Source organism: Triturus cristatus, chromosome 6 (genome assembly GCF_964204655.1).
Source record: "Triturus cristatus chromosome 6, aTriCri1.1, whole genome shotgun sequence".
In the NCBI taxonomy this organism is placed as follows: Eukaryota; Metazoa; Chordata; class Amphibia; order Caudata; family Salamandridae; genus Triturus; species Triturus cristatus.
Window position 1 is genome coordinate 1,055,938,650 of NC_140589.1, and position 22,818 is coordinate 1,055,961,467.

The following is a 22,818-nucleotide window of genomic DNA, read 5'->3' on the forward strand; positions in this document are numbered from 1 at the left end:
AGAAATTGAGGCAGCCCAGTGACAGCGGTATTCAGAAAGCCGTGGGAGTTAACCAGATTCAAATGGCTTTAATCCCACCTGATTCTTTTGTGTAGGAGTCTGCTTATGTTTGTCTGCTTGCCTGTGATTGTTTTTGTGTGAGAGAAATACGAGAGAAAGGGGGAGAGAATAGAGACACTCATGGAAGATATATTAAAGCAAATGAGTGGAATGCTTGTGTGTGCACGTCTGCATGTTTCGGTGTCCCTCGAGAATATATAGTATTGTGCCAAGCAACAGCAATGAACAGATTGATGTTGCAAATATTAAAAAACAAGGAAATGTTAAAATATCGTCGCGTTTGGCTTTCGTTGTGTACTGAGTAAACAAACCTTCTATGTTTATTAAAATGCATTTCTCATGTGTTTTGGTATGTGCTGCAAGTAGTATAGAAGTCAAGAAGTATTGCATGACATCTCCTAAGCCCCGCCCCCCAAGTCCCGCCCACTCGCCACATTTAAATGAGTACCTGCACTATTTTCCCCCCATTTAAAGCACTGATGATTGCACAAAACAAGGCATGCAAACCTTCCACAGGAACTCTGTATTTCCAAACATTATTAACTTAACAATGAATCTTCGGACTACTTCGTCTCATGTAAGTCACAGTTTCAAAAAGGTACCATATGACCTTTTTTAACTTCAATACAATTCTTCCATGGCAGAAGTGCATCACTGCTGGAACCCATCATCCAACTCTCTTTGAAGAACTCCAAGATCACCATAAATCTAAATTTTGTAGAGGAAGATCAGAAAATCATTCAAGCAAGATGGGCACATTGTACTCCAGCAAGGAACGACGGGAAAGTTTGGGTATGACTGTGTTTGAATCTCTAGGACAGTCATCAATACAGCTCCTAAAGCTAAGAGCTGCTTCTTTACCTGCTTTAGTTCTCTTAAATAGCAATATCTTTGTAAAGCATTTGTATAGCAGTACCAACTAAGAGAAGTAGTAACTGAGAAGGGTATGGAGATCTGTGGCTGAATTATAGGTGAACATTCTGGAGGAATGTCCTTTAGCATGCAACATCAATATAGGGGTTCCAAGCCCATAAATGTTACTACATTTCCCTCTGACATCTCACACAGTGCAGAGGCCAATTGAAATAACTAAGGAGTGTCCTAATAACAAGCATTTGCAATACAAACGGTCTCGCCTTTGGGACCATATGTATTTAGCTATGCCGCACATTGGCCTACTGCTCACTTCTCTTTGAACATGAAATCTTCTGAAAAGACATTATAGTTGGTAAGACCTGTAGAAAAAGAAAACAGGATCCTAATAACAACAGAATCAAGAGTCTGGGGGGTATATTCTCAAGGACCTATCGTCGAGTTAACATCACTTTATCGCCGCCAAAGTGGGGATAAATTAATTGCACCATTCACAAGCTGGTGCTAACATCCGATATCACCAGTTTTCCGGCGATAACAGCCGCAAAAAATATCGCCACAGATGACACCGGCAACTAACACTAATGAGATGCAAAGTAGGCGTTCTCGTGCAAAAAGCCGTGACAACACCACTTCGTAACATTCTCAACGACCAGCCAGATCGGCGATAAGTCTACAAAACATGCGATAAGGCGCGTTAGCAGGAGGGATTTAACACCTGCTCTTACCTAGTGTTAAGTCGGACGACAACCTGCACCATGAAAGGGAGTCCAGCCCAGAGCCACACCTGCAGAACGACAGATGCCATGGAGCCACTGATCATGCAGCTCGGAGTCCCAAGAAGGCCTCAACACCCATCACAACCACCCCAAGGAGCCCCCAGTCATTCATCTTTGAATTTTAAAACAAAACAATTTATTCAAATTAAACTAAATTCAACTATGTGGAAGAGTCATGGCGGGTCTTCTCTGGACAATCTGTAAGTCACAGCCTGCAAGACAAAATTTAAAGATAAGAAGGTGTGTCATGAGCTCATCCAAGGACAGAGAGAGAGAAAGAGAGAGAGCATGAAAGGGAGAGAGTGAAAGGAAGAGAGGGAGACAGAGAGAGAGAGAATGAGAAAGAGAGAGAGAGAAATAGAAAGAGATAGAGAAAGAGAAAGAGAAAGAGAGCGAGAAAGAGACAGACAGCGAAGAGGGGAGAGAGAGAGAGTGTGCAGAAACTGCGGACCCAGGCCTCACTGCTCACCTTCTGCCACCGGTGTGTCTCCAACCACGTGCCAGTACACACTGCAGTCCACCAGGTCCCTTATCTGAAACAGATTCCCGAATCATGAATGGCAGAGTCTACATCATTGCACACGCCATCAGTGCTTGTATGTGTTTCGCCAGTGGTGTACCATAAGCCTAAGGCCTAGCATCATTTGCAGCGCGAAAGCCACATCACATTTCCAGAATGCAAGAAGTTGTCAGACTAACATTAGGGATGAAAGCACCTTTATCTCAATACATAATGCGGAAGGACATCTGAACCTCCGACCTTGGTCTTGCATGCTGCCGGTACCCCCTGAGAGAGATACCATAGCAAATGACGATGACTCCCAAACTAAGCACAGCGCAAATGAAAGAGCAACGTATCCACACAACACACACAGAAGTCCTGGCTCAAGGTACTCTTGCATGGAATGCCCTTGACCCTTACGTACACAACTACCCATACGTCTAAACGTTGCACACACATACGACTCATTGCTCCGAACTGTAGCAAATCATCCACATAACTGCCGCAGGCCTGAGGGGTGCCGTTTTTACGAGAGCCACCAACGCCCTGTCCGAACATCCTGGGCACATGCACAACGGCTGTCACGTGGAACTGTACCATGACCAAATGCTGCCTGCTAGTGTCTGATGCATTGGTCTGCATGTTGTGGCCCTTGTCTTGCCCGTACTGACACGCACATGCAAATTAAGTATATGCAACTTCACTAGTGTTCAATTGTGATGAGTGTTGATTAGAATGACAAATCGTGTGCCTCAATGAGCACTGTCCGTACACAGTGAGGGCCTGACTGACACATTTCACTGAGGGGTGAGTCTCTATTGCCAGCTCCACCTCTGTGAGCCAGACATTGTGGTTGGGATAGTTGCTGATAGACCTGTGCTCCTACGTGTCTTCAGCAATGTGAGTATGGTGTCCAACTTCTTGCCATGTGTATCAATGTGATCCATCACTACAGGCTGTGTCCACCCAGTTGAGTGTTAGTAGGTATGCTAAGAGATGTTCTGTTGTCAAATGTGATGGGGGACATTACTTTAGGCCTGCCAACGACTTAGACATTACATACACAGCCCTATTCCTAACATTGCGTGGGGCATAGTTGTGAAAGTGCGCGAGTGTTGTTTCTGTGCATTGAGGCCACAGCTAGTGCACACATTCCCAGTCATCTCACTGCCTATGTGTGTCACGGTCACACATGCGCATTGCTTTCATTTCCCAGGGTGTACCTTTTTGTTCAATCAATGCCCTTACATTTATCCATACTTTCAAACTTGATCGATTACGGACATGACACATCTGTGTCAATTTGAATGTTTTATTCACATTCGTTGGGGTTGTCGGAGCTGGAGCAGTACATGGCCATGCAAACACCACATTACATTGTAGACCAGTGTAGGGCCAGCCAGAGTCATTTAGGGATTGACAAGTACATCGAAAGAGGTAGAGGACAGTCCGCAGTGTGACTGCTGTGTCATTGTTGAGCAAACAGAATATGGCAGTCCATGTCGAGGTCCAAGGTGAGTCTCGCGGAGTGTTTCGGGGGACAGTGGGAGGTGCTGTTACAGGGCATGATGCAGAGGGCAGCACCAAGATGGAACAGGGCATATGGCAAAGAGGATTGCTACTGTCTCCTTCTTACTACACAGGTGGAATCACCCGCATCCTCATCCTCTCTATCATCTGTCTGACATGTGGGTGCTGATGTTTGGTCTGCAGCACTGTGTGCCACTGACACATCAGGGGCCGGAGATGTGTGTGCAGAAGTACCAGCAGCCTTCATCTGCGACTGCCTCACTGGCAGCAATGCCATGATGAGGATCTGCAGGGCATGGAAGATACCAACAACTTTCCACTGGTGTGCATCCATGGCAGCCATTCTTTCCGCATGCATATGTTCCATGTTCTCCATTATCCTCATCATCTGTGCCAACTCTCGGCTGACATCGCTGAGGCCACTCTGAGTAGACAGTTCTCCTCTCAGAGGCATGACTCCAGCGGTGTTGGGCATGGATTGTTGGACATCATGGAGAGAACTGTGTGTGTCTGTTAGTGAGTGTAAGTGGTCCCTGATGTCACTCAGACACCCACGTATGTCATCCAGTTTGGCTGCCATGTTGTCAAACCCCACCTGCACATGTTCAGCCACCTCCTTCTGGCAGTCTAACACCTGGCCTTGGAATGCCATGTGTTCTTGGGTGAGGTGCTGGGAGCCAGCCATGGTGGTGGGTGCTTCCTGCTGTGTGGTCTGTGCAGGGGGTGGGTAACCTCGATGCAGCTGGCTTGCACTGCTCCTGGGGGTGTGGAGCCTGTTCACGAGACGTTGGAGGGTGCCGGGGCAAATGTCCAGGGGGTCCTCTTCATCATCACTTAAGAGATGTCTGGTCTGCTCTGCAGGAGGTGTTGATTGGCCCTCTGCAATGTAAAGGGGAGATGCTGGTTGACAGGGTGTTCCATGTATGTTGACGTATTGTAAATGTTTACATACAGACTGCATGACAATGTACATTGTGACTGTTTGGGAGGAGCTGGATATTTCATGCTGGACAGTGGACATTTGAACTACATAAGGGATGTGAGGTTGTACGCGTACACTCTCATCTCAGTTTCCTGCTATGCCAGATGTGATTTACCAGTTTCCATGCACAAGCGGAACCAGTTGCGTCCTCTGTTCTGCAGTGAAAGTGTTGCACTTCATTCCACATTGTCGTCAATGCTGATGTGCTGTTGTTGCAATGTGTGTGCTGCATTGTGGGTGAGTTGCCCCTGCAGCTGTGATTTTGCTGCCCCTTATCAATTTGAGGCAGAGTGCCTTTGACTACTGTGCTTCTACAGTGCTGAGATGTTGCAGACTTGGCTGATTTGGGATCTTGGGCATGGTTTATCCGCAGATGTGTTGTTGCCGCCAGGGGTTGTGTGTGCACATGGATGTGTCAGGGTGTGACCTGCTCCTTTCTGGATGTGTTTGTTAACAAAACAATTTAGGAACAATGATTAAAATGACATGGACCTGCAAAGCGAACAAAGTAAATAAATGTATGTACCAACGGATACAAAAAATATAAGATTTGCTTTATTATTATGACATTAGTTATAAACTATGGAGGGATTACATGTACATGTTCATGTTTCTTCACACATCCAAAGTTGAAAAAAAGAAGGAAGGACATATATTTCATAAGATTATTGAATATTTGAACCTATGGTTCCTTTTTTTATCAGGATTCAACACAGATAAAGCCATGACCACATGAATTTGTTATTCTTTTCAAAATGTATGTTGATATATATTCAAGCCTATTGATTAAGTTGAAAAAAGGAACCATAGGTTAAAATATTCAATAATCTTATGAAATATATGTCCTTCCTTCTTTGTTTCAACTTTGGATGTGTGAAGAAACATGAACATGTACATGTAATCCCTCCATAGTTCATAACTAATGTCATAATAATAAAGCAAATGTTATATTTTTTGTATCCATTGGTACATACATTTATTTACTTTGTTCGCTTTGCAGGTCCATGTCATTTTAATCATTGTTCCTAAATTGTTTTGTTAACAAATGTTACAAGCGCCCTGATTTAGGAATTTCAGGGGCACCCCTTTTTTCACAAATCCTTTCTGGATGTGTTCCACATTCAGCCACCTCAGTGTCCTGGCGTGCAGCATGTCACTATTATTGGACTGCAGCCATGCTATTCGTCATCCAGTGTCACTTGCATTGTCAGTGTGGCTCACAGACACGCAGATTTGCTGGTTTTCACATGTGTGCATGGGTTGGTTGTGAGATTGGTGCTGTGTGGTGGCGGACACCTTTATGCCCATAGTGGAAGGGGGCCACTTTTGCTGTTTGTATGTGTGCCGCACTGTGTCAAGGGGATCAGGGACATGCTCAAGAGTCATTGTGGGTGTGCAGTGTGCTGTACGTAATTGTGCATGTGTGCCATTGTGCCCATCTCCCCCATCCCCTGTTCGGTACTCACCCTGGTGCTGTTGTGTCAAATCATGTCGAGCAGTGCCCGGACCCCCAACTCCTGCCACCGTCTCCCCACTGATGACTGTGGACACCATTTCCTCCATCTCATCCAACTCCTGGTGTTCCGCTGGACTGCCACCTCCAGTCTGCATTGCTGCCTGATGGTTGTCAGCGAGTTTCTTCATTGCTTTGTGCTTCGCATCATTCCAGCGCCTCTTGACCTCTCCAATTGTCCTCTTCCTCACTCCGGCTGCATTCACCTTGTCCAGGATGGCCTGCCATATTGCATTATATATTTTCCAATGGCACGTTGGAGGTGACGAACAGTTGTTGGTGGTGTTCTATCACCTCCGTGATGATGATCCTGTTTTCCTGCAGACCGAACCTCGTCTTCCTCGTCTTCTCCTTGCCCTTCCATGATCCCGAGGTCCCAGGCATGTCCTCCTGGGGGCTTGTGGGGTCTGGTCGTCTTCTGTACTTGCTCCGGCTTCCTCCATGGTGCTACGCAGTTTGAATTATTTTGTTTGTGTTTTTCTGTGTTTTCATAGTGCATTTTCCCACATGACGCGTGGGAATTGCAGGCCTGTCGCTGGTTATCTCTGATTTTTGTAACGCGATTGGCCACATCGCAACTTTTTTCGCATTCGTGTTTCATGTTTTTTCGGCGTCGTGTTCATTTTAACGCTGTCATTTGGCGCGTTATTATGAGACTACCGCATGGTGCCGCCGGGTTGAGAATACAATGTTAACACAGCATTATTTTCCCACGATAGACTGCGATGTGCAAAGTTGCGTTAAGCAAATTTTGCGATAGTTATCACACGTTCTTGAGAATATCCCCCTTAGAGTTCGACAATCAGGACTGTTATTGTGACTGGGGCTCCGTCAAACGAGAGTAACATACTTGATGGTGTTGAATACCAACATGGAAGTGTTAAAATAACTCGACTACAACAAAAGTAAACAAGCATTGCAACGCCATAGGTCTCGCGTTTGTAAAAGTTAAAGCTATTGGCGTTATAAATTATAATGTTTTCTATTTATATTTTTGGGTTTACAGCGGAGTGAGTATTTGTGCATCAAGTAGTTTTCTGGCAACAGTAAAAATATCAAGATAACTCTAGTGATTCATTTTTCTACTTGTGAGGGCTCAGAATTTTGTCTGGTTGCTGTTTTGGCTCATTGTAAAGCCACACAGGGGGTTAATGTGCCTGCTGCAAAGAACATGTACCATGCAGATCAAAGAACTGAGTGTGAGTGAACTATGAGTAGCACTATAAAAAAAATGAATGTACGTCAGAGAGGGGCTATGGAGAGATGAGGTGCACTGTTGGAGAGTGGTAGTGAGGGAATTTATGGAGAAGGAGGATATGGGTGAGGAGAGTGCCAAAAAAGACTGCTGTAATGGCTGCCACCAGCTCTCGAGCCAGCCCTGGCTGGGAGTATAAGCACCCCTCCCCTTCCCGAAGTACAGGTCTAGTTGCGCCCCTGGACCCCATCCATCGATCCAGGGCCTGGTGTGGTGCAGTAATGTGCAACATCAGAATAAAATGACAAAATCAGAAAGATATGTGATGGGGAGAAGGTAAGTTGAATGAGTGAAAAGAAGAAAGGAGAGATGTCGGAGGAAGAAAGTGGGGCTATAGTAGAAGTGGTGGGAGGGGGAGACAGACGGTGTGGTGAGAGGGGAAAGTGTTCGGGTGATTGTTGAATGGGACTACGGTAAAACTGCAAGGTGAGAGGGGCAAGGAGCCAGATCAGGACATGTGACAGAATGGAAAGCAGCAGGAGACAACTTGAAAAGAAGGTGGAGAGGGGAGAGAATGGAAAGGGTTAGGAGGCAGTCAAAAATTGAAGGAGGATAGGTGGCAGAGAGAATGTTGAAGTGCAGGATGGGAGGCAAGAAGAAGGGAGAAGGTTATCGGGAAACAGATACTGAAGAGTCATTGAGTGACATGTCCAGACTGAAGTCTGAGGTGACTAGGCTGGAGGGAGAGGTGGGACGGAGGCGTGGAGTAGCATGGGCTGTGTACCTGTACCATGTGTTACTGAAAGGTATTGAGAGATTTTTCTTGTGGGGTATTAGGTTAGATACCACGGGGGAGGTCCGGGGATACTCATTGTGTTGAGATGCCTGTGCCTTGTTCGTGAATGACCTGCTGAAGTTACAATCACTGTCTTAATACCAGGTCACCCCTCGGTGTTGCGGAAAGTGGGGACTATAATTGAAGCCTTGTAGTGCTCTCCATTTTAAGGTCAATAAGTCATTCACACCTACGTGGTTATTATCTAAAGAAGGTTGGGAGTGGCTAAAACATTATTTTGCGCAATATCAAACACTTAAATGAATAAAGGCATAAACACGGGGTAGGGTACTTCACTACATCATGCACAGAAACTGACATCTCTCCTCCATTCGAATTGTTCTGATTACGTTTCACTGTGTTGCAAAGGGAAGCTGTTTTTGTGTTTGTCCACTAGATGGTGCAATAACACCACAGCATGTCTGAAGATATCGAGCCAGCAGCTGGCTGTTGACTATCGATTGCTGACAACAGGGTCTATAATATAATAATTGCAGTCATTGGTAAGTACACACATGTAGATTGTTAGAGTGCATGATGTGAGGAGCAGCATGCAAACCTGGATGGGCATTGCCAGTTCTCGCACCTTGAAGAATCAAGCATCAAAATGGAAATTGAACTGACCTCTTTATACCCTCACAAAAGAGTTTGCAATACAACTTTAACAATCACTATATGTTCTGCTTCATGCACAAGTCACAGGTTTAGCACCCAGATAAGGCAAAGAATGACGTGTTGGCTTTGCTATGTATATGCTCCCATCCCACTGTTAATCACACGAAACATTAACTTAAGTGACTGACAACACCAACCTCTCCACCCCCTACCACTCTCCATACACACTCCACATTCACTACTATGAGAGCTTGTCATCGTCAACTGATAAACTGTCTGTAAATTACACATTCCTTACACATGCAAAGAGATATCTAGGGTAACAAAGTTCTTGGTTCATAAACATTATTTTATAAAGAAGTTACCAGAACGGTTGCTTTACGAAAGTGTATTTGTGCTGTCAAATTCTGAAGTCCCAATTTCCTTATTAACCTCTCACAAACCCCAGCCAGTCACTGAAGCAAGACAAGCATTTGCAATGCAATAGGTCTCGCAGTTACACGAGTTAAAGCTATTGGCATTGTAAATGACAATGCCTTTTATTTATGTTTTTAAAATGAAAACAAATATAAAAGGCATTGTTGTTTGCAATGTCAATAGCTCAAACTAGCGTAAATGCGAGACGTATTGCATTGCAAATGCTTATTTAACTCTGCAGCAGTACCACCCTTTGCTGCCTTTGATTTAACTTCAAAGAGACTCGTTATAGTTCTTTCACAGTCTCATAATTTCAGAACGGACGCATTTTCCATATGCTGTATAACGAAGCAAAAGTTGTTGCTTATTTAGCTTGTGCACCTAACAACTATTAGCAAAGGCAATAGTCTTGGCTTGCTGTAGGTGTATTGTTACTTGTTGTATTATTTATCTGGATGCAGTGACAGAAGCAGCAAATTTACCAGTCGGGCGGCACACTATGCTAAGCACAGATTTTTTAGTTTACGTGCTTTTAAGCCACGCCCTTAATTACACCGGCCACGCCCCTTTGAGAAACCCCCTAGTTTTCTCATTCCCCGTAAAGCCCTGTCTGCAGCTGAAGAAAAAAAAAAGGTAGCTGGTAGCAAATGTGTTTAGTATCAGTTTCGCAGACCTTTTTGGTCAGTGCTGTGCATGCATGGGTTAGCTTACATGCCATACTGTATGGACTAACACATGCTGACAGGATGCCCAAATACCCCGACTGCTCCAAGATTCTAGAAAATATTAAAACGAACCATCTAATTTTAAGTTATGTAAAACATAGCACTGATACGGATGCATTTACGTGTGTGTTCTCATTGGAAATGTCTTTCATTGACATCAACACTTCTCACATTTTCCAGGTTAACGTTCCTTGTTTCCCTTCTTCAGTGACAGGAATTCCGTAAAATCAGGCTGCACTTTTATAAAAGCGTAGGCTTGGCGCTGATTTCCAATTGCTGGCGAAGCCCTTACATATCACTTGATGTCGGCAGAGCAGGCATGTTTCCCCCGCCGCAACGCGCTCTGCTGTCCTGTTTATTATTATTATTGATTAGAAATCTGCAGTTTGTCAAACCGTCTTTTCCCAATCATCCGAGATAAATGGCCCTTGACTTTAATGGTGTTGTAGATTCAAGCACCCACTGGCCATCCTGAACTTACTCACACATTCATTTGCCAAATGTAATTTTGTTTCCCCTCTCCCTTTTTCCCGAAATGCTAAATTAATTACCTCCGTCTTGCTTTTCGTTTTCTTGCACCAGCTGATACCGCTGCTGAAACAAACAAGCAACGCTTTGGTTCACTGTAAGAGCCTGGGGACAGTTGTGAAATTAACAGGGATGAAAGGGGACAGGAGATGTGCACGTGTACACAGTGCACATTTCCTGTCCCCCTTCAGAGGAGAAGCCATGCACGTGCACATCGCTTGTCCGTGCGCGCACATGGTTTGCCTCCCTTCCGAAATCAAACCAACAACAATAGTCTCGTCAAGGCAAATGCAGCGCATGCGCTGCGTTCGCTAGGCAAGACCTAAAAAATAGAATTTAGTTAGTAAGAGTGGTTTCGCGTCTGCTTTAAAGAAAAAAAATCACAAGCCCGTAGCGCAGCATTTTTGCTTTCTACCTCCGATGCAGTAAGTTATTTATTGTTGTGCGCTACTTTAGTTTGCAATAGGTTTCTAAAAACAAAACCAGATTTCACTGACCGCAAAAGTTTCAAATCCATCACAGTATCATTGTGGTGATTGAGGAGGCTGCTGCACAACTTATTTTGATACAACCAAGTCTGCAGACTGTGCAGAAGATGCAAGCATACGTGTGGGTATTGGTCAAAATACCACCGTTGCCACGGAAGTCTGATGAATCTGCAGAAAGGGGTCTACCAGATGAATGGGTAAAGGGTGCCTAGGTATCAAATGTTACAAAATTGTTCTGCAGCGATGCAATGAATGACGAAATTGCTTTGCCTGCTGCTTTTTCAGGAACACTTGTTCAGGAAACATCTTCTCCTTTTTCTCAAAACACACATAAGGAATTTGCTACCCGGTAAATTGTAAACACTACTCTGTAAATGTGCTCTTTTAAATCATGGTTGAGTACTAGATTGTTTACTGCACAAGGATCAAAACGCAGCATGTCGGTGACTGAAGCCCTAAAAATCATACAGACGCCCATCTTACCTATTTTAAGGGCCCAATTACGAGTTTGGTGGTCCGACTGCCTGAACGCCATGTCCACATCGTGTATGACACCATTGTGCCGGCGATCTACCGCCTGCTGTATCACGAGTTGTGCTGTCTGAAATGCCAACCGCAGCCATGGCGGTCTACCCGGCAGGACTGCAGCGATCTGCAATGCTGGTGGTGTGTCCATCGACGCAGTCAGGTCTGTGGTCCACTCGCCTAGAATGTTACAACTACACAGTCGTACTCGCTGTCTAACAGCGGTGGTTAATAAATGGCGGTTACCCAACAGCGATTTAACGCCGGGGTACACGCGGAACACCCCCCACAACAGTGATCACTGGATGGATTTAAATACTACACACCTCATGTGCTTTGGCAAGTAGACACGCCTGCAAATCACACTATAAAACGCACCCCATCCCTGGCCAGCATCCTTTGCTTCACAACTGCAGCAAAGCAAGCCAGACAGACATTTTCTCTGCTACTCATTTTCATCATCCCATTTAGCACCCTCCACCACCTGTAATTTTTGTTGTGCACCATTCTACCTCTATCACTTGCTTGTTTTTCATTCATATACTCACTCACATTATATTTTTTCACCATGCCTGGGAAAAACATGCATCACTGAGCAAGAGTTGCCAGTCCTGGTGGATGAAATTATTAGAGTAGAGCCACACATTTTTGGATCCCAAGTTCAGCATACACCTCTCAATGGGATAACAGAAATGTGATACAGGATAGTCAACAGAGTGAATGTTGTTGGTACCACCCTGCGCACACAGGGTGACATTAGGAAGAGGTGGAACAATCTCAGGCTGAGAGTGCATACAAGGTACAACAATCACCACCTAGAGGCTCAGAGGACTGGCGGTGGCCCTCCAGCACACCATTAGAACTCTTTCCCTGGGAGGAGGTCTTGGCCATTTTGCAGTCTGAGGGCTTGACAGGAATAGAGAGGAGAGTGGGCTGTGGTAAGTTACACTTCAATCAATGCCACAATTTCACAATGTCCTGTTTGCTTCCAACTCTGCCTCCGCTATTGTGCTCTCTATCTACTTTCCTAACATGCAATACTCAAAGTATCCGAGATGTTGGTTCGTCTGTGGCAATGTGTATTGCTGCATATAAGAGCACATGTATCCAACTCCATGACATGCAACATGTTGCAATGCTGTCTGTAAGTGTATTGCCATCAAAACATCAATCCAGGACCCATATTATGTGATAAAATGTAAATGCATGGTCCATCTCAAATGCATGTTACCATCAGGTATAGTACAGTAACCGTTTGTCAAGTGTGGGTAAAGTGAGATTGAAGGACTACAACTACCATGAGGCCCTGTCACTCCAACTCTAACCAAGATGCTAGACTCCTATTTCCCCTTCTCACGTGTCTGCAATGTTACTACTGATCTTCAATAGTCATGCAGGTTACCATTTCTCAAGAGTTGGTAAAGTGAGGTTCAAGTGACTACAACTACCATGATGTATGTCCTGTCACTCCACCTCTAACCAAGATGCTACACTCCTTTTGACCTTTCTCACGTGTCTGTCATGTGACTACTGATCTCCACTGTCATGCAGGTTACCATTTCTCAAGAGATGGTGAAGTGAGATTCAACTGACTATATCTACCATGAATCCTTGTAACTGTAACTGTAACAAAGATTCTGGACTCCTTTTGCTCCATCTCACTTGTCTGCCATGTCACTACTGAACTTCCCTCATCATGAACTGTACAATGTACAGACAATGCTCCACTCAGATATACGGCTCAATACTTAGCTGGATGGTGTCCTGGACCTATCAACTGGAACTACTGATTGCGTGTGTTACACTATAACAAGGGGGTACCCCTAATATATGTGAGCCATGAAGGAAACTCAGCAGTTCAGCAGTGCCAGGTGATTCCTTGACTCTGCAATCCTCACATGAATACTACTAAATATGCAACCAAGCTGGGTGTTTGCCTGTATTAGACACAACTAGGCATGGAAAGGACAACTACAAATGTTATGACTACATTGTGTTTGTAGCAGAGTTTTGGAGATATCACATTTATTTCTAAAGCCAAAATGCCACATATCTGCACATCTAATGAGCAGATGATGTCTACTACATCTATTGAATGTCAACAAATGTCTAGTAACCAACTTTAACTCCACACAAATAGATGACAATACTAATCTCTATCTATTTTGTTCCATTCTAGTTCCCCATTTACTTTGACCCAAACAAAGTGGATGTAGATATCTCACATCCACCATTAACAATGTTCTCTGTCAACAGGTCAATCCGCCACTGTACCTGCACATAGGCTGAAATTCGAACAGAGTTCCTCCCCACCCCAGGACAAAGCCCTCAGTTATGACAATGCTCCTGAAGAGGTGGACGTTGATGATGGTCCGGGCCCATGTGGTCAGCTTGGGCAGAAGCCAACAGTGGAGATCACTGTGCACCCAACAACTCCTCCAACCCTAGCTAGAACAACATATCCAACCATTGCCCCCCAACCTGTGCACCTAGCACAGTCAGTCACATCCTGTCCCACTCAGTCCTGGATTCTGAGACGGCTATCACCACACCAGTCATGGAGGAACCAGGGCCCAGTGGGAGGGTGCAGTCTGGGTCAAGGGCACTGGGCCCTGGAGATAGGCGTAGTGGGAGTGAACCCACTGAGTTTACAGACACCCAGGCTGCCATCACCCAAGTCCTTGGAGTCTACTAGGACTCCCAACGTGTTATGGGCCAGGTATTGACTAAAATCCGGAAAATTACGGAGCTGCAGAGGGTGGCCAGCATCCACACCGAGGTGGCCAGCATCCACACCGAGGTGGCCAGCATCCATACCGAGGTGGCCAGCATCCACACTGAGGTGGTCAGCATCCACACTGAGGTGGCCCTCCTGGTTGTGTGTTGCAGGACATCAACACTACTCTCCGCAGGGCTTTTCCACCTGCATCTACCCCTTCCTGTGGTCCAAGTGCATCCGGACCATTAACATCTTGTGCAGCCACAGGAAGGGATTCCATATCAGAGGAGGAGATGCCTGCACTTGCCCCTGTCTCAGTAGCTCCAGATCCTACCTCTGGCAAACCGAAGGGACGCCCAAGAAAAATCCAGAAGCTCAGGATGGCAATACACCCACCACCACCAGGATGAAACCTTGCTCCTGTGTTCTGTGTGTGCTGCACATTTACTTTGTGGACTATTCCTGCCCACTTTTCCATATCTGATGGGAGGAGTATGTTGAACTATGGACTCCTGACAATTTGGACACAACTGCAATGGTTTCATTCACCATGACTAAAGACTTCAATTTTTGTTTGCACTGTGTTATTTTAAGGGAATTTCTTGATCTTATCCTTGTTCACTTCATTAAAAACACACTTCACCAAAGCGTTGTCTCCTGTTGTAATTCTCACAAATAACTATGCAAATGTACTACTATGTTAACTTTGCAATGTCAAAACTAAGGACTTCTGTAGGCATGGATATGTTGTATGTAAACAATGTCCAACTCAGGTTCAGTACCATGTCACAACAAGTGTCTGGGCTGGCAACATCTTTATTCCATTGTTCAAATCATAGGTTGACATGATGTCAGACACACAGCAAATAAGACATTACTCAGTTATCCTGTGTCAATGATCACATACAGACATTCACAAAAATGGAAGGAGGAGATAAATCTGACAATATCCTACTCAATAGGCAACAATAAATTAGGTCTACGTCATCAGCTGGAGCCATATTGCATATCTCACAAAAAGAATCCTACATCAAATAAAGAACAGCATGTCAGTACAACAGTTTCTGACCACATGGTCATTTCAATCTATTATTGCTTGCTACAGGTGTTATGTCACAAACACATGCCAGTGATGTAGGTAGGTAAATTTATTTGCATAATTAATAAAAATCTAACAATAACTACTTTCTTTGCGAAAATGCACCAATTAGAAATATAGTTCAATTTTTTTTAAAAAGTTAAATGTTTTCTTTGACATAAATACAATATATAAACATTACATCAAACCATCAGCTTTCCAAAACTTAATATAAAATATATCAATTAATATTTCTATAACTTGCGCATGAGATCATAAATTTCGTCCTAAGTTTAGTCCTTAGCTATTTTGGACTTCCAGATTTCCTGTGGCCAACTCACAGGCATTCAACTTCTTTTTAGCAAGTATTAAAAATGTTGTAAAATTGGAAATCATTTGAATATCCGTTGGTCCAAAACAGACTACCATGACGTGTCCGCAGGTACGAACACCTCTGTCAATAAAGCAGTTTTTCAAGTATCTTTTTCTTTCCACCATCATTACTGTACATATACAAACAAGATGTAGAATACTTTCATCCCATACATTGCATAATCTGCACATAGACGGCTTAGATGGTCTCAACCAGGGCACCGCATGTTTTAAGCCAGGTAAGTTGCCAAATCGCGCTTTCATAAAAGTGTTTTTTGTTTCTGCAGACCATGGTATTTCTAGGTATGGTTGGACCTTAAGATTTGTATATTCCATATGCCAGTGATGTGCTACAAGCACTTTGGCCTACAATGAGAAGACACACCAACAGCTACATCCAGTTTATAGACAATGAGGAATTAGCCAATGTGAAGGCAGGATAGCATGAATTGGGCACAACCCATGTTGTTGGATCATGTGATGGCACACATATTGCATTAGGACCAACACACCAGAAGGAACAAGTCCAATGGAAGCCAGGTAACTTCCATAATAACTGTGCAAGCTGTCTTGGTATTAGCTTTTCACACCCAAACTCTGTAACAGACATTCCCAGGACCAATCCAATGTCCACTTCATTCATCTGAACAGTGTCATATCATCATCATCAAATCTTTATTTCGGTCGCTAAGGACCATAAAAGGTACAAAAAAAAAATACAATATCAATTTAACAATGAAACATAAACAATGATAAAATCATGAACCGATCTTAAAACATTTTAAAAGTGTGTTGTTATCTAGACATAAGACGATTACGAATAAACCATGCTGCAGTTAGAAATGTGGTTACTGCACATACAGTGGGGGCAGACAGATCAGATTTTAAAACTCTAAATGCAGGACGATGTTCCCTAAAGCCTAGGTTCCTAAGAAGTGGGACAAGCCAATATTTGCGTGGAGTGTTGTATGCAGGACAAAAAAAAATCATATGTAAATCATCTTCTCGCATAAGAGGGCATACTTGTCAATTCGGAGTGGTCTGCGTTTTAAGCCAGTGCTCTGTGTGGGCCCTCAAAGGGAGTGTTCCATAGCGCCACTGCAAATACAATTTCCGTGTTAGTGGTGGGCTGACATCATCAAGGACCAATTCCAGATGGTAATGATCCTTGATAGCAAGGAAGTGTCTAGACAGCGAATCTTGACAGGGGGATTCGATTGCTGCCTGTAGCTTATACTCGCGGTATGCCTCCGCCAACGATCTACGAGAGATCCTGGGACAAGCACTCCGCGGGTCGAGCCACAGCTCCGGTTTCCCCATCCTTTCAAAAGTGTTCTTAATGTATTTAAACCAGAATATTTGCAGCACCTTTGGGAGGCGCAAGATTTCTTCTAATTCTGCTCTGTAGCTAGATAACTCTGAAGAACTCCATATTCTACGCCAGTAGGTCAGGGGCTTAAGTCCCAACTCTTCAGTGATTGGTCTTAGGCCGAGGTCCAGTCTCAGCGGGAGAAGCGGGGTGCTTGATGGTAGAGCGGTCAATTGCCTGATAAAGTTGTTCTCGGTTACCTGCAACTTCTGACACGCTGCATGTCCCTATATCTCACCCCCGTAAGTTACTGCACCTCTAGCCTGGGTTTTGTAAATATGAAGAGGTGGGCCAAGTGGCTTGTAGGAGGACCTAGATATCATCCTAGATATGCCACCTGCAAGTTGGGCAAGTTTCAAATTTGCTCTGGTAATGTGAGTGTCCCAGGTCAGAGATTGGTTCAGGGTAACACCTAGGTATTCAAATGTGGAAACCCGGTCTAGTCTTTCGTGTCCTATCGTGGGGTTTGGGTGGGTTGAAAAGGATGGGTTGAAGGTCATGAACTTGGTTTTAGTCGCGTTCACTTCCAAGCCACGAAGCTCGCAAAAATTCATAAATCCGTCCAAAATTCTCTGAAGGCCCATCGGGGATTTTGAAAGCAGGAGAGTATCATCCGCAAACATAATTGCGGGTACCCTCCTGCCATTCAACACTGGGGCATCAATATAGCTTAGCCCTGTCAGGAAGTCTATAACACCGTTCACGAAGAGGCAGAACAGGGTCGGTGCCAACACACAACCCTGTCTGACCCCTGTGTCCACGGGAAAACCCTCTGAAAGAGCACCTCCCCTGCCACACCTCACTTTGGCATAATTGCCCCGATGAAGCCTCATCAACATGGATAGGATGTCACCCGGTACGTCTAGGTCTTTAAGTACTGTCCATAGTTTGGCGCGGGGCACCAAGTCGAATGCTGCTCGCAGGTCGACAAAGACCGTATACAGCGTGCCTCTGCCCAGAAAAGTCACAGTTTTCCAATATAAAATATCGAATCGGAAAATCTGGTCTATTGTAGAGACACCCTCTCTGAACCCAGCTTGATATGGGCTCAGTATGTCCTTCTCTGCAATCCATACTTGGAGACGGTTCAGTAGCAGTCTACCAAACAGCTTTTGTGGGACATCTATTAGGCTTATTGGTCTATAATTGGAAGGGAGCAGAGGAGATCCCTTTTTAAATATTGGGACGATCTCTGCTCCCAACCAAGTTTTTGGGACCTCCATACCGCCCAAAATGGAGTTAAATAGACACAGCAAGTATGGAGCCCAGACGGCTGGTTCATATTTAAATAGGTCACCAGGCAGACCGTCTAAGCCAGGTGCCTTGCCAGGAGCTAGACTATCTATCGCCTCGCGTACCTCCTTTAAAGTGAAAGGATGCCCTTTAATTTCGTCAATATTAAAATTGGTTAACTTCGGTAAACCTGATGTGCTATATAGGGATTTAAAGTGGTTTTGCCATGCAATGGCTGAAATATTTGGCTCAATTGCATCAGGTTGTGTTTCTGTCCCTGTATTTACAAGGCGCCAGAATAAGCGGGAGTCTGCACGTGCTAATGTGGTTTTGAGTTTCTCCCACTTGTTGTGCTCCCATTCCTTTTGAGCAAGGCCAATCATACATTTATAAGCTGAGCGCCTAGCCCTAATGACCTCAATCCCTAAGCCCTCTTTTATTGCAGCCAGAAGGTTCGATTTGGCCTCCCGGCATGCACAATTATACCAGGAGGGACTGGGGGGGGGGGGCGTTTGATAGGTCATTGCTGCGTTGTAAAGAGGATGTCAGACAGTGCCAGAATTAAGTCTGTGTGGAGTATTCCCCACTCCGTCCGGTTATCAGGGCAATCATCTCGATCAGTAATTTCCAGAGCTTTTGTGAGTATGGGAATTACCCGGGCATAAAGACTGGGAAGATTGTCTGGATCTAAAAGTAGTCTTTCCCATCTCACTCTCCGTCTATTATTAGCTAGTGTTAGACCCGTCCGAAGGGACGAGGTCTGATCCCTCATGGCCGCACTATCGGGAAGAATATATTCTGCTTCCAGAGCGTGGTGGTCACTATCCACACCTGGCAAGACCCTAAAGTCTTTAATAGAAGGCCAGGCTGCTAGGGGAACAATAATATAGTCCAGTTTTGATTCCCTCCCACCCCGGCTATATGTGTATTTTGGTGGAATGTCGGATTTTTTCCGGCCATTGCAGGCCCGCAAACCGAATTTTAAGGTTAGTGTTGTAATTTGGACCGCAAGGGGTGTCCATGCTCTTGGGCCGGACGCCTCCAGAGGGGGTATAGACCAAAGCGCATCCTCCTCGTCGGCCAATCCGTCTAGTGGGCCATGGAGAGGCTCATAATGACAATTAAGATCACCCCCAATTAAGTAGGGAGTATCTGCAGGAATTTCACTTAGAACTAAAGCGAGTTCCTCTATAGTACGGGATTCGAGCCCATTAATTACTGGGCGGGAATAGACATTTACCAACATAAGTCTATTAAGGTTTGGCCATTCCAGTAATACCACAAGAATATCCTCTGTGGAAAGTGGGTGTAAAACAGCGCTACATCCCAAGTCTGCTGCTAACCATGTTGCAAGTCCACCCGAGGGACGTCCTTTCCCTCCCCATTTCGCCTGCATGGAAAATGACGCGTATCCTGGATACGTCACCTCGTCACAAGCCCAGGTTTCCTGGAACATACAAATGTCTTTACTCCTGACAAATGTGTTCCATTCTGGGCAATGCAACTTGTTAACGAGGCCCGCCACATTCCATGAGAGCACTTTTAGAACGGGGGAGTTAATGCTGCCAGTGGATTCGTCTACAACTGGAGTACTGCACAGCTCGTGCATTGGGGATGTATTCGTAGCAGGAATAGGGGCTACGGAAATCACCGCCTCACATTGCGGGATATCAGGATATACAGGGTAATTGGCTATCAGGTTCTTGATCTCAACCTTCGCAGAATTAGATTCCTTGGTTAGGGAAAGTGGGACGCATTCCTCTTTACTGCTTGTCCAGAGCAGTCAATCCACCCAATCTAAACTCCCAAATCTATTCTGCGTGGGGAAATAGTCAAGGTGTGATAGATCGTTCATATAGTGGATACCCCTTTTCTCGTAGCTCCGCCTGCAGCCTCGGCCGCGTACAAGTTCCCAATCACCCTCTCCCTGCACTTGTAGTGGGGATGGATAGAAGAAAGATAGTGGTAGAGCTTGGATTGTAGTTCCCCTATCGCAATAGGGCCAGTTGGTTATATGGGAGACTGTCCTAGGGTCCCTGAAATTGACCAAGACACAGTCTCCCTGGATGGATTTCTTTACACCACCCAGCCATGAAGCTCTTCTTACCATCAAAACCTGGCTGCTTATTCCATCGGGAAGTGGTCTGTTAATTGTGAGCCAATTGATAACCTTATTTTTGAGCGATTCAACTGACTCTTGCGTTGATTCTTTTAAGGCAGGGACACCTGCTAAAATTACTGTAAATGGGCTGGCCTCAGGCGGTAAATTAATGATCATTTGTTTCCCAATATTACTGTTGTTCAGGCCCTTAATGCCAGGCGCAGGCGGGTTCTCTTTTAAACTTCTATTTAATGCCTGGTCTGTGACTGGTAATTTGAGTTGAAGAGGGGGAATATGGGGTTTTGAGGGAATAGTAGGGGGATTCAAGTTTATAGCTGGGAGGGGTATTTTATTCGTCACACCACTCAAGTCAATATCTGGGGCTATGGCATCTTTTACACAAGGAGATGTTATATGTGCCAATTCCTTTGCAATACAACTTAGGGAGGTTTCAATTTTCCCCAGGCGTGCTTCTAGTGGTTTGAGCAGCAGCCTCATCAATTTGTGAATGTCAGAGAGTGTGATATCCTCCTCCCCAGAAATTGATCCAATATTATCAGATTTCTGAAATGATACATTAGGTGGCAAGAACCCTTTAGGTTGTAGTGGGGTTCGACGTTTGTTGGTTGTCTCAGGTTTCTGGCTCTGTGGTGCAGTTAATAATTTGGTGTTTTTACGTTTTTTCCCCCGTGACGTCTGGGGCTTCTTACTATTTTTAGGAATAGCTCCTTCTCTCGCCCCTACCATGTTAAGATCTGACAACTTAGCCCCTGAACTATTTTCCTCCCTGCCGTGTACAATGGTATTGGGGCTGGAATTAGAATGAGGGGGCTTTGGTGAGGGAAGGGATAATATGCTAAAATCTACCTGAGATGGAATGGTACAATCAATATTAGAGGCGCCTGCTGTAGTGGGACATGGTAATCTGACTGTTTCAGACATTTCAATTGAGCCCTCTCTCCCAGCCATTGATTGACTGCCATCAAGTCTCTGAGCCGGAGTCCTTGCGGAGGCTAGGGGGCCCAACGATGATCTCCTTACCCATTCAATTTCTTGGGAGATGCGTCGTTCAAGTGTAGTAATGTCCTCAATTAATAAAGAGCAAGCTTTAGCAAAATAGCTGTCCAGGGTGCATTGGGACTTCCCAGCGGCTATCAGAGTCTTACTCCGTGTCTCCCTCAAGGCCATTTTCCCAGGGCTGCCTTAGGACAGGAATCAGGGGGCACGAGAGGACAAAGTGGCAGGGAAGCTGACCGAGACCGATCTCGACCGTCCTCGAACGGCCTCAAACGGCCCGGTCTTCGCCCCGGTGTGCGTCCCTGGCGCGTCCCGCTGGCGCGTATGGGCGGAGACCTCAATCAGTAGGAGGGGTCAGAAAGGGGGGCGTAGCCGGGAAGAGTAACCAGGTGTGCCGACTAAGTTGGTCACAAAGCACCCTGGAACTCGCAGTCCCGGATTCGGCAGCCTCCGTAGCGGGCCCTCCTCAATCAATGCAGCGTCCCCTCAGATTGGGCAAGACAAACAGGACAAAGACCAGCTTCAAAAGTTCTCCGTGAGTGTAGCGAGCGGCACCCGCGAAGCGGGGGCCGCGAGAGGTAGTAATGACGATGGGGGCGTGGCCGGGAAGAGTAACCAGGTGTGCCGACTAAGTTGGTCACAAAGCACCCTAGAACTCGCAGTCCCGGATTCGGCAGCCTCCGTAGCGGGCCCTCCTCAATCAATGCAGCGTCCCCTCAGATTGGGCAAGACAAACAGGACAAAGACCAGCTTCAAAAGTTCTCCGTGAGTGTAGCGAGCGGCTCCCGCGAAGCGGGGGCCGCGAGAGGTAGTAATGACGATGGGGGCGTGGCCGGGAAGAGTAACCAGGTGTGCCGACTAAGTTGGTCACAAAGCACCCTGGAACTCGCAGTCCCGGATTCGGCAGCCTCCGTAGCGGGCCCTCCTCAATCAATGCAGCGTCCCCTCAGATTGGGCAAGACAAACAGGACAAAGACCAGCTTCAAAAGTTCTCCGTGAGTGTAGCGAGCGGCTCCCGCGAAGCGGGGGCCGTGAGAGGTAGTAATGACGATGGGGGCGTGGCCGGGAAGAGTAACCAGGTGTGCCGACTAAGTTGGTCACAAAGCACCCTGGAACTCGCAGTCCCGGATTCAGCAGCATCCGTAGCGGGCCCTCCTCAATCAATGCAGCGTCCCCTCAGATTGGGCAAAACAAACAGGACAAAGACCAGCTTCAAAAGTTCTCCGTGAGTGTCATATACCTGCTAATGTCACAACTCTGAAATGTCAAAATTAAGATGACATAGAGAAGGTACCTAATACAAACCAAAACAGAGAGATTAGCTAAGAAAACATACATATGACACACATCATATTGTCAACT

The 22,818-nt window shown here is 45.5% G+C and overlaps 1 long non-coding RNA gene across 1 annotated transcript in view; it reads left to right on the forward strand.

Annotated features, from left to right (window-relative positions):
* LOC146820980 (uncharacterized) overlaps window positions 1-14,930 on the forward strand; it is a 116,105-nt gene extending 101,175 nt beyond the window's left edge. Inside the window, exon 5 of the long non-coding RNA XR_014963078.1 lies at window positions 13,824-14,930. This is a non-coding gene — a long non-coding RNA (uncharacterized LOC146820980). The remainder of the gene's footprint in view (window positions 1-13,823) is intronic.
* The last annotated feature ends 7,888 nt before the right edge of the window (window positions 14,931-22,818 follow it).